The sequence below is a fragment of the Protopterus annectens genome, chromosome 1.part1 (genome assembly GCF_019279795.1).
Source record: "Protopterus annectens isolate FY-2018-M chromosome 1.part1, PAN1.0, whole genome shotgun sequence".
NCBI classification, from domain to species: Eukaryota; Metazoa; Chordata; order Ceratodontiformes; family Protopteridae; genus Protopterus; species Protopterus annectens.
Window position 1 is genome coordinate 221156297 of NC_056726.1, and position 17126 is coordinate 221173422.

Below are 17126 nucleotides of genomic sequence, written 5' to 3' on the forward strand. Positions count from 1 at the left end.
GGACACACAGCCCCCACCAGAGTCTAGGTCTCCACAGCCACAGGCACAGGGGGACTCAGAGGAGGAATCCCCTGGGCCTGTCCCTGTAGACAGACGTAGGCATGCCCAGTATGCCCTGGCCTTGGCAAAGAGGCACATTCACTGACAGCCTAGGGTCCTAGGGACTGACACCTTACTCTGACTCACATACATAGTAAAAAGGATACCAGCCACACCACACAACCTCTACCTTACCATGTATTGGCTGTGTACTGTGTGCATCAGACAGAGTCATCCCTGAAACACAGGTCTCTCAACTGCTGCATCCACAAGGCAAGCTAGTCTACTTTACTACAAATGTAAGGGGTACTACACTATGGTAGCATATGTATGGACCTGCTGCATGTATGTAAGGGAATAGAGTGGGTTGCTGAACTACTTGCAGAAAACTAACAGCTACTAGGGACAGCGGGTATTGTGTCCAATAGTGGGTATTCCATAATATGCATGAGGTCAAAGGGCTGGAAAACCCACAGCAATATGCAAGGGGAATGCCAAATATTGGGGTCATAGGACAGATGCAACACTGTCAATGCCAGAATCCACTACCCCCAAACCACCAGTGTTTCCATACAACTGTAGTAACTGTATATGTCTGCAAGACTATATCTGCAGACCACACAATGCCAGGGCAGTCACAAAGAACCTGCCCAAATGTCCTATTTTACACAAAATGCAGGGGTCACAGTATGACTCACATAGTGTATGTCTGTCTGCTGTTGATAGCATGTGGAATTAAACCTCACCTTCTGGTGGCTCTCTGGGCTAAGTATATTAGCATGGTTAATGGTGTTGATGGTTCAAAGCTGGCTGCACCTACAACTTTTGCATGTGAGGAACTCCTATGGTAGGAGTTCTACAGACTGTCAATATGCCTAAATCTGTTCATGCCAGAAAGCTGAACAAAGGCAGAGACAATAGGTGTCAGAGGACCAAACAAACAGACATTATACATATGTTCTGAGTAACCTAGTAAGTGGCTAGTATAACAGCAGGTTGCAACAGGTCAGATTAGCAGCAGGATATAAAGGCCATCACTTATTTATTTTCTTTGCGGTGGTGGTGCTGCGGTAGCATTGTCGCCTCACAGTAAGATGCTGTCCTGTTCAATTCTCAGTTAGAGCGTCTTCTGTGTGGAGACATGCGTGAATGGGTGTACCTTCGTTGAAGGTTGTGCGTCAGAGCTGGCAACTCGGCACGTAAAAATCTACTGCCAAACATTAGCGGACTGGAGTTCCAATGTGGCGACCCCTAACCGGGAAAAGCCGAAAGACACAACAACAACTTATTTAGTTTATTTATTTATTTCAAATTTGTTAACCGGGGGTGTCTGACTGAGCTGAAAAGGCCCCTTTTCAGCAGAGGCCTGGGGAGAAAAGCTCCACATAGAAAAATTACAGACTTAACTTAAAATTACACTGACTTAACTGTATCAGTGCTTACAACAATTGAATGGACTGCATTTAGTAGTATATTACTGGATAAACACAACTATATGAGGAACAGAGCAGACATATTGGGTGTAATGCTGGATATTCTGCAAAAACATGTACAGTGAGAGATGTGAAGACTGCCATCTCGTGTGTGGTCTTACATCATGTACCCCAGTCACATCATACCTCACAACCAGTTAGAGTAGGAAATCTGGACAAAGCTATGAATAGTGGTGGGACAAAGCCCAAATACAAGGGGAAGGATTTACTACTGGCCAGACAAATGTATAAAGTGCAGACAATAACAGGCTGTGCATTAGTATGGTTTTGCTGATGTTTATGGACTCAGTAACTCAAATGTCTGTCAGCATGTCCTAATGTCAACCTATAATGATTTGTCAATAATGTACCAGAAATCAACAATGCTATGTACAAAGTAACACACATATGCAGAACTCTGTACATTTTATTACAGTCGTCACACTTGATAGGTATGAGACATATATTATGTTCAACACACAGCCAGGGAAAGACTTGGACAAAATATCAAGGAGGTGACTGTTGAATCAGGTGCAGCAGCCAATTGGCTGCAGCATACAAAATCCCGGACTGGAGTACAGGTAGGGATGGCCTGGAGTCACCTTGTAAGTACTGATAGTCACACTGGGCATGCTCTTACACTTTGCTAACTTGAGTTAACTTGAGCTCATGTCTGATACCTCATTTGCCTGAGGAACTGATATATGAAAATATGTGTGCGCATACAGGCAGCTATTTATACATATCTGTCTCTCCCTATCCCCTTCACACATGATTACCTGAGCTACAGTTTGTGGCACAGATATATATCTATCTATATATACACGTATATGTATATATGGGTTCACTTTATAACATCAAAATACTGAAATGTCGAATTTCAGTATCTTGAAGCTTTAAAGTCGAATGTTAAAAAAAGCGAACGTTCATAATCGCGAATTTGACATATGTCGAAAATATGTTGAATTCGCGGTTATGAAGTTGCGCTATGTAATGTCCGGGTTTGTGTTTTGTTGGTGCGCGGTGCAGTGTTTGGATGTAGGTGTTATGTCAGATAAGTGAGTGTTTTGTAAGGGTTTTGAGTGGGAGTTAGAGTGTGTGTGAGGGATTGGAGAATGTGCATGTGTGAGTGAGCTTTTGTGTTGTGTTTGTGCGATCTCGGAGTTAGTATATATAAGTAGGGTGTGTGCACCCCCACATGGGGTGCAGGGGGCAAAGCCCCCCCGCTTATCTTTAGTGTAGGGTGGTTTGTTTGGTTATGGGAGGAGGGTGTGTGTATGTTTGCATGTGTGCTGTATGTATGTATTAGTTTCGCAATTTTGAATTTTGCGCTTTCAACGTTTCGGTAATGTGGGGTTTCGGGCTTTTCATCTCGGTATTTTGGGCATCAGGATTCTGTGTGTTCAGGATTTCATGGGGGACCCATATATATATATATATATATATATAGATATATATATACAGAACTGCATAAAGGTGTAGAGTGATTTTGACCCACCACATATATCTATATAACACAGTCACATAACACACACACAGCTACAGTTACATCCTATAGATATATATATATATATATATATATATATATATATATATATATATATATATATATACACACACACACACACACACACACACACACACACACACACACACACACATGTGTATATGTGTATGGGGATGTATGAATGCCCACACATACATGCAGGATGCTGGGGTTACCTGCACCTACACACACACAGCAGTTGTTTGATGGTAAAAGATCAAGGCCGTATAATGACATAACCACCCAAAAACAGAACCCTCTGCCTGTGGAATGTCACCTTCTAGACAGACAATACTGAGCAGATGGTGTAATGCACAATGGCATCAATACAGGACTTGGGCAGGCCATATTGTCAATGGCCAAATGTCCACCTAGCAACCTGCAATTGGGCAGACATTGTGGAAATGGTACCTGTACACACATAGCGGGGGTATTAACATGTATCCCACTGCTAGGACACTAGATACAATAACAGCATAAAGCAGGTTAACTCTGCAGGCCACTAATGCTGTGCTGTACAAAGCCACTTTGCATAGTCCACAAGTACTGTGGCTTCAGCCATGTGTACAACAGATTTAACCAGTGGCATGCACAATACGTTCTGTGAGCTATAGTGTATAATAGTAGATAGGTAGGGTTTTTAATCTCACTGCAGCCACTGCGTGTGTGTGTGTGTGTGTGTGTGTGTGTGTGTGTGTGTGTGTGTGTGTGTGTGTGTGTGTGTGTGTGTGTGTGTGTAGATATTTCCATAACAGCTGTACAGACATGGCCAGATGGCATTCTGTCAGTGCCATGATGAATCATTTTATGGCCCTGTGAGTAGTGTACTCCTGCACATTGTCCTCCCTGTCAACACCTGCTGATATCAGCCACCTTAACAGCACTGGTTGACATTCGGGTAACAGATAAACTCTGTGGCGCATGCAATAAGTACATAGTGCTGTATTATATACTACTAGGTAGGTAGAGGTTATAATCTCACAACTGGCAACTGTGTGTGTAGAAATATATCTACTTGTAGCCGTGTGCCTATCTAGCCTGTCTCCGTGCAATGGTCATACATTTTAAAGGCCTATTCCTACCTGCCAGCTTCCTTATTATCCTGCTTTAGAGACCCTTCCAACATCATACACCTTAACAGCACTGGCTGACAACCTCAAAACAGATAAACTCTGTGGCACATGTGATATGCCCATAGTGCTCTATTGTATAGTACTAGATAGGTAGGTGTTCTAAATCTCACAACAGAAAACTCTGTGTGTGTGTGTGTGCGTGTGTGCATGTGTGTGTGTGTGTGTGTGTGTGTGTGTGTGTGTGTGTGTGTGTGTGTGTGTGTGTGTGTGTGTGTGTCTGTAGAAATATATACCTTTGCAGCAGTGTGTCTGTCTCACCTATCTCTGTGTAATGGTTAAACTTTAAGGCCCTCTGCCTACATGTCGGCATCCCCATTGGCCTCCTTTACAAGGGCTGCTGATGTAATTCACCTTAACAGCAATGGCTGACACTCTTGAAATTGGTAAGCTGCATGGCTCATGCGATATGTACGTAGTAATATAGTGTACATAACTAGAGAGGGAAGAGTCCTGCTCAGTAAGGACAACTGTGTGAGTGTGTGTGTAAATATATTCCTTGCAGCAGTGTGCCTCTCTTGCCCATCTGGGTGCAGTGGTGTACCCTTTTAAGACACTGTGCCTACCTTTACAGGGGCTGCTGATGTAATTCACTTTAACATCAGTGTCTGACACTCTCGAAATAGATAAGCTGCGTGGCTCATGCAATAAGTATGTAGTGTTATTCTATACATAACTAGATAAGTAGGTGCTCTATCCCCAGTAAGGGCAACTCTGTGAGTGTGTGTGTAAATATATCCCCTGCAGCAGTGTGCCTCTCTTGCCCATCTGGGTACAATGGTGTAATATTTTAAGACCTTGTGCCTACCTGTCGGCCTCCCAGTTGGCCTCCTTTACAAGGTCTGCTGATATGATTCACCTTAACAGCATTGGCTGACACTCTCAAAACAGATAAGTTGTGTGGTGCATGCAATAAGTGCACAGTGCTGAAGTGTATACAGAGAGATAGGTAGGGGTTCTATTCTCAGTAAGGGCAACTCTATTAGTGTGTGTTTGTGTGTGTAGATATATCCTTTTGCAGCAGTGGGTCTGTCTCACCTATCTGTGTGCAATGGTTATACATTTTCAGGGACTGTCAACCCCCCCCCCAATGGCCTCCTTTACAGGCCCTGCTGATGTCATCCACCTTAACAGCACTGGCAGACACTCCCACAACACATAACCTCCGTGGCACATGTGATTAGTACATATTACTATACTATCTATAACTAGATAAGTAGGGGCTCTAATCTTGAGAAGGTCAGCTCTGTGAGTGTCTCTGTGTATGTATATATGTACATATACCCCCTTGCAGCAGTGTATCAGTCTTGTCAATGTGTGTGCAATGGTTAAGCATTTTAAGGCCATGTGGGTACCTGCTGCCCCTAAATAGCCTATATCTACCTAGCCATAAATGCTATCTGCCACCACTTACATTTGTAGGTACACAACACTCACATGACACATATCAAGGATGGCATGCCTTGTCACGGACTATGCATGCAGAAGTACACTGTCTGCCCCATTGCCCCTGACACACTGCTCTATACAGATGCACCTAGGTAACCATGCACATATAAAGCCTTACCTTGCTGGTGTCATATGTCTGCTTTGCTACAGTGCCATCCTGAGCCCCTGTATCTTCATCAAGTCACCACAGTGTATTCACTCAGACCCCTGCAACAGAAACATACAAAGTTCTGAGATACAGCTGTCATTCTGAGACACTGCCACCAATCTAATATCATGCAACAAAGGAACCAACACTTTAATGTGTACTCATGACACATGCCAGCAGACAGAACCTGTCATGTCATAACAGAACCACAGTAAATAATTTAATCTAATGTGCTATAGTCACCCTGTGCATCAGACATGTATTTGCATGTCCCTGCATTGATGTTATGGATGGCAGGGATGTGGCACAGGTATCATCACATGCACAGGGTGTGGTGTGGGGGTGCCAGATGCCTAAGCTGTGCCAAACAGTTAACATCATATGTGGGGGTCAGGAAGGGGTAGTGGTCAGCTGGGCCATGGAGAGGTACTGTGTGTGTCTGTTGGTGACCTGCATGTGACACTGATATATGAGTGTGTGCGTGTACATGGTCAAGCCATATGCTAGCTTATATTGGATAGCAGTGGACCATACATAGCAGACTGGACAGGCCATGAACATGAGAACTGGCTCTGCCAGGAGTGGCTCTGGCACTACCATGCCCAGGGTCAGATGCGGTACTAGTCGCTGATGGTGACTTGTGTCTGCTGGGACCATGTCCCCTACAGGACCATCCAGGACCACATGCCCATGGCCTGCCATGCCATGGTGTGGACAGCAACCCCCCTTCTGTAGTGCTGGAGGTACTACTACTATGGGAGCATCAGTGTGCATGGCCACATGGACTCTCAGCAGATGTTGTTGCTGACCTACGGCCATGTGTTGTCTGATGCCTTACTCCCACCACATGTTCTAGCACAGACAATGAGTGGTCAATGACTGACAATGTCTCATCCCACCATCTGTCCAGTACATCAGTGAAGTGATGTATGGCATCAGCAATGTTGTGGATGGAGTCACGGATGTCAGACAGTGATGCATCCGTGATCCTGAGCATCCATCTGGTGCTGCATTCGGAATGTGCCTGTGCTTTCATGATGGCCCGAAATATGTGTTGAGTGACTTGTGTTGTGACACCTATGACAGATGGTGTATGGGCAGCAGTCCTCCTTCAAGCACCATGTCAATCTGCCTGTGTGGGAGCTCACCAGCTGTATGGCCATGGCTAGTATCTACAGTCACTGATGCCACAGTCACCGCACTCTCCTGTTCCATGCCACCAAATTCTGACTGTCCAATGTCTGTGGCTGCAGGGGAATGGGTATGTGTGGGCATACTGACTGTGTACAGGGACATTTGGGAGGTAAGTGGGATGTCAACTCATGGGACAGATTCAGCCCCCAATAACACCACCTGTGCCTCACTTTGGCCACCATCATCATCAGAGTTCAATGAGACACTGACATCAGGTTATGAGAGGGACACACTCCAACCCCCATGATCACCTGTGAGGAGGAAGACAACATACCTACATTAATACCTGCACAATTATGTTTGCTTATCTACACACACACACACACACACACACACACACACACACACACACACACGCACGTTTGCGCGTGCGAGCACAGGTGAGGTGCAACAATGGCACTCAGGGTTGTCTGTGTAGATGAGGCAATTGCTACACTGCCTCAAGTGACCCAAGTAAACAAGGGTGACAGGAGAAACAAGGACAGTCCAACTGTCCATAATGCTAGGTTAAAGACTGCAGTTACTAGGGGTGGATATTCAAATTCCATCACAGAGGAGCTCAGCGGATGAATATTTCTAATGGGAGATAGGAAATTCATCCCAGGGATCACGTCAGTCACCCTGCTAGACAGGGGACCAGGGAAGTAAATATTGTGGGAAGAAATATCCAGGGAATTGTTATGGCTAGGCTTGTATAGGCCCTAGGGCCAATAGCCTAGTACCAACCTATGAACCTATGACCCATGTCTTATTTCTGATCACATGCACAACACACAAGCAGACTACAACATACACAGACAAGACAGGCTCTTCATAACATGCACTGCAGCTATGTCTGGTTAATGTTGCCAGTACTATACACCTGTGAGATAAGCCATATGTCAGTGTATGTGATAGACGTACACCTACAACACAGTGCCCCCATATTCACCATAGTATTGCCCCCAGTAGAGCAGACTGCATGGACCTTCACAACAAGTGCAAATATGTAACAGCTTCTACAAATACACTACTGTGATTACTGACTCAATGCACTGCAGTGAACCTCTCCAAAACTAAACATACAAGTATTGTACTCTGGCTAAGCATAACAGTTGTGTTTACGGCAAACTAGCTGCCCTTAACATTCTTAGGGTATATGTGAGCCATAACAAAACAGTTTCACACTCACCGGTTACAGGATGTTGGATTCTGGCCACACCAGATGTGCCTATGGAAATGTGAGGGAGAGGTATTGTCAGCAAACACAAATGCGGCATTGTTACAGGATAATATGTGCATGTATCAACATGTGCTGGAACTCTGATGCTGCCCACATTGCTGACATTCTGAGTATGTGTGTACAAATGTGCATTACAAGCAACCCCCCCAAATGCAGATTGACCTGACATCTGTGTACTGGTATGCAGAGGCTGCCACAATGACTGCTACAGAATTACAGTGATGAACACAGTAGGCTTACCTGAATGTTCCTCTGTTGTGGAAGCTGTGCCACCCATTTTCATGATGTATGGGGTGGTGGATGCTTGGGAGCTGGTGGCTGGTGCCAGGTTTGCCAAGAACTGCTCTGTGGCTGAGAGTGGTTGTTCTGCTGCAGGCCCTCCACCACTGCCAGCACAGTCCCTGTCCACTGCAGTGGCCCTTTGCCATGCAGCATTTATCATATCTGTTGCTTGGTGTCGGACCTGCTCCTAGCTTCTTTCCTGTAGCCCTACTTGGTTCACTGATGTGATGAGCTCAACCCACAGTCCAGCACTTTGCTCCCAATTCTGGTGACTCCTAGAAAGCATTATGTTGTGATGGAGTCTGAGGCCATCCTTGATACTTCGTTTTAGCAGCAGAAAAAGGTGTGTGCCTCCGTCTGTATATGGTTTCTGAAAGACAAGAAGAGGGGAACACATCACAGGGTCACGTACATTGCTCTCCACTATGTACACACCCTGCACATCCAAATTGTGTAGCACTATCCTCTGCTACGACATGATACCCCACCATCTATCACCACAGTGTGCATGTGGCTATCAGCAACATAGTGGCAATACATCTTGCGTTTTCCTGCTTATCTTGCTTTTTTCCTGCAACTTGCTGCTTGTTCTCTAAATTGTTCAGCTGCTTCTTTTCTGTTGTATGTATTACTGCTTGTTTATACTCTGTCTAAATTGTAACTGTTATTATAAGCCTCATACTTTTGGTTTAAGCACTTGTGCTTTAGGCCCACCCTTTAAGTCTCTCTGGCCTTTCTTCCTCAGATTCTGACAAATATGGATGGACAATGTCCTAGAGTTTCTCATACCAGTCTGGATGATATGGGCATCCTGTCACAGTGTAGCAACTGCCTCATGTACATGGACAACCATCTACTACCACCACCTAGGAACACAATTTGTGAGAGATGAAATTACATTAGAAATCTAGAGTCCATGCTCTCTCCCTCTCAAGCCAGTATATCTTGCACTGAAAATGTTGTCAACACAATCACCACACCTCACACACCACCCACACCTACAATACACACACCCACATATGCGGAGACCCTCAATATAAACATACCCAAACAACGGAGACCTCCGAGGCAAAAACACATGTGATCCCCACAGCCCTCCACACCACATAGCATGCATAGTCCACACACCTCTGTCTCACAGCCACTAAGGCTTCACCATAAACCCAGCATATTAATTATAGGACTCTCCATTGTGAGACACACAGATGTGCCTCTCAGCAGGCTGAATAAGGAGAAAGTCATGGTTAGTTGTCTGTCAGGTTCCAAAATCTGCCCTATCACATACGCACTGCAGTCTCTCAACAACAGGTACTTTTATGACTCTGTCATAGACCATGTTGGCATGAATTACACGAGATGTACTTCCTTTGACTATGTAAAGAGACATATGATTGAGGTTGCTAATAATGTGTCCCAGGCAGGTATGTCTCTAGCCTTAACCAGCATTCTGCCATCACCTAGAATGATGCCTCATTACAAACAGGACATGATTGACTTTAACAATTGGTTGTGTTTCTGGTGCCATTCCAGGGTGATCCAGTACCTGACAGACTAGGAAGATATGATTGACAGACCATGATGCTTTGCCAGAGATGGCCTGCATCTGTCTCACCTGGGCTTCAGGCTGCTGGCAAAGGTTCTTGCCTCCCCTATAGTGCCTTTTTTAGGAGAAATGATTAGGTTAAGACTACCAACATAAAATGTCAGCAAAACGCAACGTAAAGGTTATGCTGCAAAATGGTAGGAGTCTGAACATGAAACTGCACTCGTTGCAAGTATTCTTAACACTGGAAAATGCTGATATCTGTGCAGTCATAGAAACCTGGTTCACTGCTACAGAGCACACCCCAGCCTTACCTGGTTACCCATCCTGTCATCCATTCAGACCCCAAACTGTGACCAGTAAAACAAAAGGAGGTGGAGTTTCAACATATATCAAAGGCATACACACCTCCAGGCTGGTTAAATAGTATGACTCACAGGAGACACTCAAGATGTAGTTAACCATTGACAAAACCTCTATTGAAATCATAGCTAGCTACTGACCCCCAAATCTGACTCAAGATGCCCATTCTACCTATATGGACCATTTTGACTCTATCCGAATGCAACCCTTAACCCTTATCCTGGGTGACTTTCATTACCCAAACATAGATTGGAAGAACTACTCATGCCAGAACAGAAATGCCCAGAGATTCATCGATTTTGTCAATGCAAACACCTTTGAACAGCTAGATGATACCCCCACAAGAGGTGAAAATATCTTGGACATGGTATTAAACAACATGAGTAACCACTGCAGCATCCCTACAGTATCATCCTCCCCGGTAAGATCAGAACATAAAGCAGTCACTTTCAAAGTCACCATCTCCCGTAATACCCATCTAGCTAGGGTCAGACATAAACAAGTCTCCAAAGTTGATTACAGCCTCCTGAGGGATGTATAAATAGTTTCACAGCCCCCTCCCCCTCTATAGGAACTGGCACCAATACCCAAACCTACACCAAAGCACTATATGAGCATGTATATAGATGCATGGAATCAGAAATACCTGACAGGACTACATCATCCTCTGCAAGAATAAATAATCCTGTCTGGTGGACATCTGCAATAAATAAAAACTCTATAACAAGAGGAAAAAAAATCACTGTCCAAGACCTCGAAGGAGCAGGTGTCCAACTGGAAGCAAAGTCTCCTTATCCTGAACAAGCAAATAAGAGCACAACTGACAGTGATATCTACTACAGACAATCATAAGTCATTATTCACATATGTCTGGAACCTCAAAGGAAGCACTCAGATCTGTTCAGAAATGGTGGTCACGGACACCACATATGACATAGGTATAGCACACTTGCGGGCTGGCAGATTCATTGAAAACATCACTCCTGTGTCCCATCAGTAGATCAGGACATCCCCAGTATTTGGCCCCTTCCCCTAATATCTAGGGAACAGGACATCACTGCTCTCTCAAAGGCAAAACATACAGCCTCCATGGGACCTGATAACATCCCAGGCTGCATCCTACGTGAACTCAGGCAGAAACATGCAGCACCATTAGGCACCCTGTTCAACCAAAGGCTGAGTACTGGCTTTGTCCTAGCTGAGTGGGGGACAGCCACTATCATCCCTTTGCACAAAGGTGGAGCCTCCACCAATCCAGAAAATTATAGACCTAACTAGCCTGATCTGCAAGGCCATGGAATGGATTATCATGGACCTCATTAACAAGGACACTGGCAACCTCCACACACTTGATCCCACACAGTTTGGCTTTGTCAAGAGGAGATCATGTCTGTTAAATTTGGTTGACTTCTTTGAGACAGTCACCAAAGCCATGGACGAGGGGAAGACAGTGCACACTGCCTAGCTTGACCTGGCCAAAGCCTTCGACACTATTCCATACTCAACCATAATAGATAAACTCTGTGAACTAGGCAGCAATCTGTATGTTACCACATGGGTAGCAAACTGGTGCACTGATAGAACCCACCTACTCCAAATAGGGGGAGCCACCTCAAGCAGTAGACCCATAACAAGAGGTGTACCCCAGGGTTCTGTCTTGGGGCCTCTGTCATTTGGTATATACTTTTCTGATGTGCAGTGCAAAATCAGTGGGCTAGGGCTGACCAAGTTTGCAGATGACTGCATGCTGGGTGCTGTTACCAAATCCACTAGTGATGTGAACATCCTCCAAGAGGGTCTTACTCAGACAAATGACTGGTACTAGAAACATGGCCTCAAGTTGAACACCACAAAATGTATCATCATCCATTTTGGGGAGAGTGATGTACCCACAAATTATCACATTAATAATTGTTCTAGGTGTGCAAGCAGTCATCAGGGATTTGGGCACATAGGTTGATAGCAACCTGAAGTTTGACCACCATTTTGACAGTGCAGCGGTGCAGTGGTTGTGTTGTCGCCTCACAGCAAGAGGTTCTCCAGCTCAATTCTCGGCTGCAGTGCCTTCTGTGTGGAGTCTGCATGTCCTCCCTGCATTCATGTGGGTTTTCTCCGGGTGCTCCTGTTTCCTCCCACATCACAAAGGCATGCATCTGGAGCAATTCTCCCTGGGCCTCCACTAAAAATTGGCTTCGTTCCAAGTTGGACTTTTCCAGTAAACAAATCTTAAATAATAAAATAAATAAATAAAAATGTTGCTTCCATTGTACGGAAAGCCTTCTACATGGCCCACCTCATAAGTAAGGGTATCTCATCCGGGGGCAAGGAGGTTATAACCTCCCTGTATTTTCCCCTTATAAGGTCCATTATTGAGTACAATGCACCTTTCAGCATGTACCTCGCAAAGCACATGCAGCAGCTGGAGAGACCACAGAGGTTCCTCACCAGGAGAATCCAGGGCCTCAAACATCTGCCATACACAGTTAGGATAAAAGTCCTATCTCTCTACTCGGTTTTATTCAGATGTCCCAGAGGTGGCCTCTGCCTGGCATACAAGGCAATCACGGACCCCACCTTGGTGGGACTGCTGCATATCAGCAAGTCAAGTTCCACTCAAGTAACCCATGTGTGTGCCCTCAACCTGGTCTTTGACATCAACAGGACTTGTTGGTGGGACATATTTGTATCCCAGAGACTCCCCCATCTTGTGGAATAGACTCCCTCTCCACATAAAGCAGAGTACCTCTTTACCCCTTTAAAATGCAACCTGGATAACTGGATATGAAACAGGAAATACACCACTGGAATTCCATATGTGCCCCTGTTGGACTGGAGCATCAGGTACTGATGTCTATAAACATGGTTTAAACCCTTGGCTAGGCTTATAAGGGCCTCGTGGCCAGTAGGGTAGTAACCTCCTATGATCCTATGATCCTATGAATACCGGTTATGAACCTGTGTGTTGCAATGGAGTAGAGGCATAACAACACACTACATCACAGCACACAGGGCCATAACCGGTATTCATATAAACCTATGATCCTATGAATACTGGTTATGGCCCTGTGTGCTGAGATGGAGTGTGTTGTTATGCCTCTATCCTCATCAGTGCCACCTATTACTGTGGTGTGTCCTCAGTGGGTGATGTCTTAGTACAATGTCATACAGTCACCGTCCAATAAATAGGTGAGTGTTACTACAAGTATATAGGTTCATAGGTTCATAGGTAGGTACTAGGCTATCAGCCCAGGGCCTATGTAAGCCTAGCCAACAAGGTTCTCTGGCTTACACCACCCAAAAAGTTATTTTCCTGTGCCACTGTCGAGCAGAGACACAGAAGTGATCCCCGGGGTGTATTTTTCTTGAAGAGTGCTAATGAAGAACTTTGTTTGACATAGATGGGTAGCCTGTTCCAGAGTATGGGAAGTCTCTGGGACAGGAATCTATCCCTCCAGCATGTCTGTTTATTGTGGTGACAAGGTTTAGGTCCCTAGAGCATGTAGCTCAGAGGGATTGGCATTTCTTTAGCTGTAGCATGTCCAACAGCTCCAGATTTGACATAGCTTTATATGTTATGCAGAGATCACCTCGGAGTAGGCAATATGCTACAGAGTAAAGCTGGAGTTGTTTAAGGCAGTCAGTGTAGGACATTTGTTTAAGGCCAGTAATCCTCTTTCTGAGGTACTTCTGGGGCCTTTCCAGCTGCTGCAGATGTTTTATGAGTTACATTCCAAAAGAGGTGTTGTACTCTATAATCGGTCTAATGAGTGTCAAGTAGAGGGGAACAATGACCTCTTTTTTCCTGGATGAGAACCCTTTTATGATGAGGTGTGCCACATAAAAGGACTTCCTGACTACTGTGGTGATGTGACTATCAAAGGAGATACTAATGTCCACCTGAGTCCCAAAGTCTCTTATCACACATTTGGCGTTAAGTAGATTGCTGCCTATGTGGTAGTTCATAGGTACAGAGTTTTTACCAAAGGGGATGACACTGCACTTTTTGGCATTGAGCTTGAGGTCTTGGCTCTGACACCAGGCATCTGTCTCAGCGAGGCTCTTCTGTAGGATGTCCACATCATTTTGGGACTTGACCATGGCTCCTAGTTTGCAGTTATCTGTGAACTTCGTTAGCCAGAGGCCTTCTGTGTTAGCCTGTACTTCAGAGAAGTAGATACCAAACAGGAGAGGCCCCAGGACAGAACCCTGTGGTACTCCACTTGTCACTGCTTGAGGACAGATTTGGAGTCTGCAACTTTTACAGTGTGGGTTCTGTCAGTGAGCCAGTTGGCAAACCATCTTGTGACGTAGGGATTTATACCTAGTTTAGTGAGTTTAGCTATAATTCCAGAATGGGGGATGGTGTTGAAAGCCTTGGCGAGGTCAAGATAGGCTGTATGAACCACCTTACCCTCATCTTCAGCTTTGGTGACTGCCTCAAAGAAGTTGATCAGGTTCAGGAGGCATGATCTGCCTTTCACAAACCCGAACTGGGTGAGATCCAGAGTTTGCAGATTACCAATGTCTTTGTTTATGAGTTCCATGATGATACATTCCATGGCCTTGCAGACCAGGCTTGTCAGGCTAATAGGCCGATAGTTCCCGGGATCAGTGGTGGCTCCCCCTTTGTGGAGTGGGTAACTGTTGCTGTGCACCATTCAGTGGGCACAAAGCCTGATGTGAGGCTATTATTGAACATGGTGCTTAAGTGGCTTAAGGCTTTAGACCATGGCTCTGGCACCAGTTATCCATCTCTGTGAGACCTTTTTGAAGGATGTTTGTGTCAGCTGAAGAGTCGATTATGGCCCCCAGATTGCAGTCATCTGTGAACTTGATGAGCCATAGTCCTCCCACGTTGGCCTGTACCTCAGAAAAGTAAATACCAAACAAGAGAGGTCCCAGGACAGAACCTTGTGGGATGCCACTTGTGACCGGTTTCGAGTCTGACATGGCTCCAGCAACTCTGACTCTGTGGGTTCTGTCTTTGAGCCAGTTTGCGACCCATCTTGTGACATAGGGGTTTATATTTAGGCTGGATAGCTTATCTATGATGCCCGAGTGGGGTATTGTGTCAAATGCCTTTGCGAGGTCCAGCTAGGCTGTGTGGACTACCTACCCTTCATCTATGACCTTGGTGACTGTTTCAAAGAAGTCGACCAGGGTCAAAAGGCAGGATCTGCCCTTGACGAAGCCAAATTGGGTAGGATCTAGTGTCTGTAGGTCCCCAATGTCTTTGTTTATGAGTTCCATGATGATCCTCTTCATAGCCTTGCAGACTAGGTTAGTCAGGCTTATGGGGCGATAGTTTCCAGGGTCCGTAGAGGCACCACCTTTGTGGAGTGGGACAACTGTTGCTGTACGCCATTCTTTGGGCACATATCCTGTAGTGAGGCTGAGATTGTACAGCAGATTTACTTGAGGGATTAGTTCTTCTTGGAGTTCATGTAGGACACAACCTGGGACGCCATCTGGTCTCATGGAAGCAGTGTTTTTTGCTTTGAAGAGGGCGGCCTTCACCTGAGCATCAGAGATGTTTGGGAGGCTGCACTCTGCCGGGATAGATACTTGCTCTTTTGGGGGGATGGGGGGAGAAGTTTGCACTGAATCTGTCTGCCAGGATATTGGTGATGTCTGTGGGTTCAGTGTATTTTTTGTCATTTAGAATCAACTCAGAACAAGTCTGAGTGTTGCATCCCAGGTTCCTAACATAACTGAAAAAAGCCTTATGATTGTCCTTAGTGTCCTGTGCAATTTTTCTCTCGAAGCTGGCCTTGGAGGATTTTATGAGGGATCGTAATTTTTTGCTAGTACTGATCAGAGATGCCTTCCCTTTTAGGGATTTTGCTCTATCATGTAGTAGCTTCCTCCTTCTGTTGTACAGTTTATTTATGGCTGGGGTCCACCAGACTGGATGCCTGCCTTTGGATGATTGGGTCTTGATTTTGTTTGGGATAGCATGATCCATGCATTCCTGGAGATGTCCGTAGAATGCGTTTATATAGGATTCTGCAGTTTGGGCCGTAGTTTCCACTGGCCCTGGGGCCTTGAAGGATTCCACTTCGGTTTTGAGAAGTGTGAAGTTCACTTTTGAGAAGTTTTTCACTGTGGTTTTTTGGTCTGGGGTGGGGTCGGGATGTGGATATCCAGTGAAATTAATTTATGGTCTGATCTTACCAATGAGGGATATACTTCTGGTATGGAGCATAGAGTCCCCATGTTGGTAATGATCGGGTCTAGTATGTTATCCCCTCTTGTGGGAGTGGTGACTAGTTGTTCCATAGCATTTGAGTTTATAAATTCCAGGAATCTTTGGGCTAAGGTGCTGGGGCTTGAGTAATGCTCCCAGTCTATGTTTGGGTAGTTGAAGTCACCAATATAATGGTGTTCGGAGAGATCTTCATGTTCCCCAATGTGTTCAGGAAAGCCGAGTGGGATTCCTGACCTTGGAAGGTGGTCTGTAGGATGCTATAAACTGAAAAGCAGTCTTGCCCACTGTCAGTTGCACATGGATGGTCTCCGATACTTCGTGCAATGCCACTAACCGGGAGGTGTGGATATCCTTGATAAATATGGAAACTCCCCCTCCTTTTGTGGTTCGGTCTGGGTTTTGGGGCTGAAAAGCATGATATGAGGTATAACCTGGTAGTGCTGGAGTGCTCTCTGGAGCCTTGAACCAGGTTTCTGTCACTGCACATATATCGATGTTCTCCATAATGAGGAGAGCTTTGAGTGCATGCA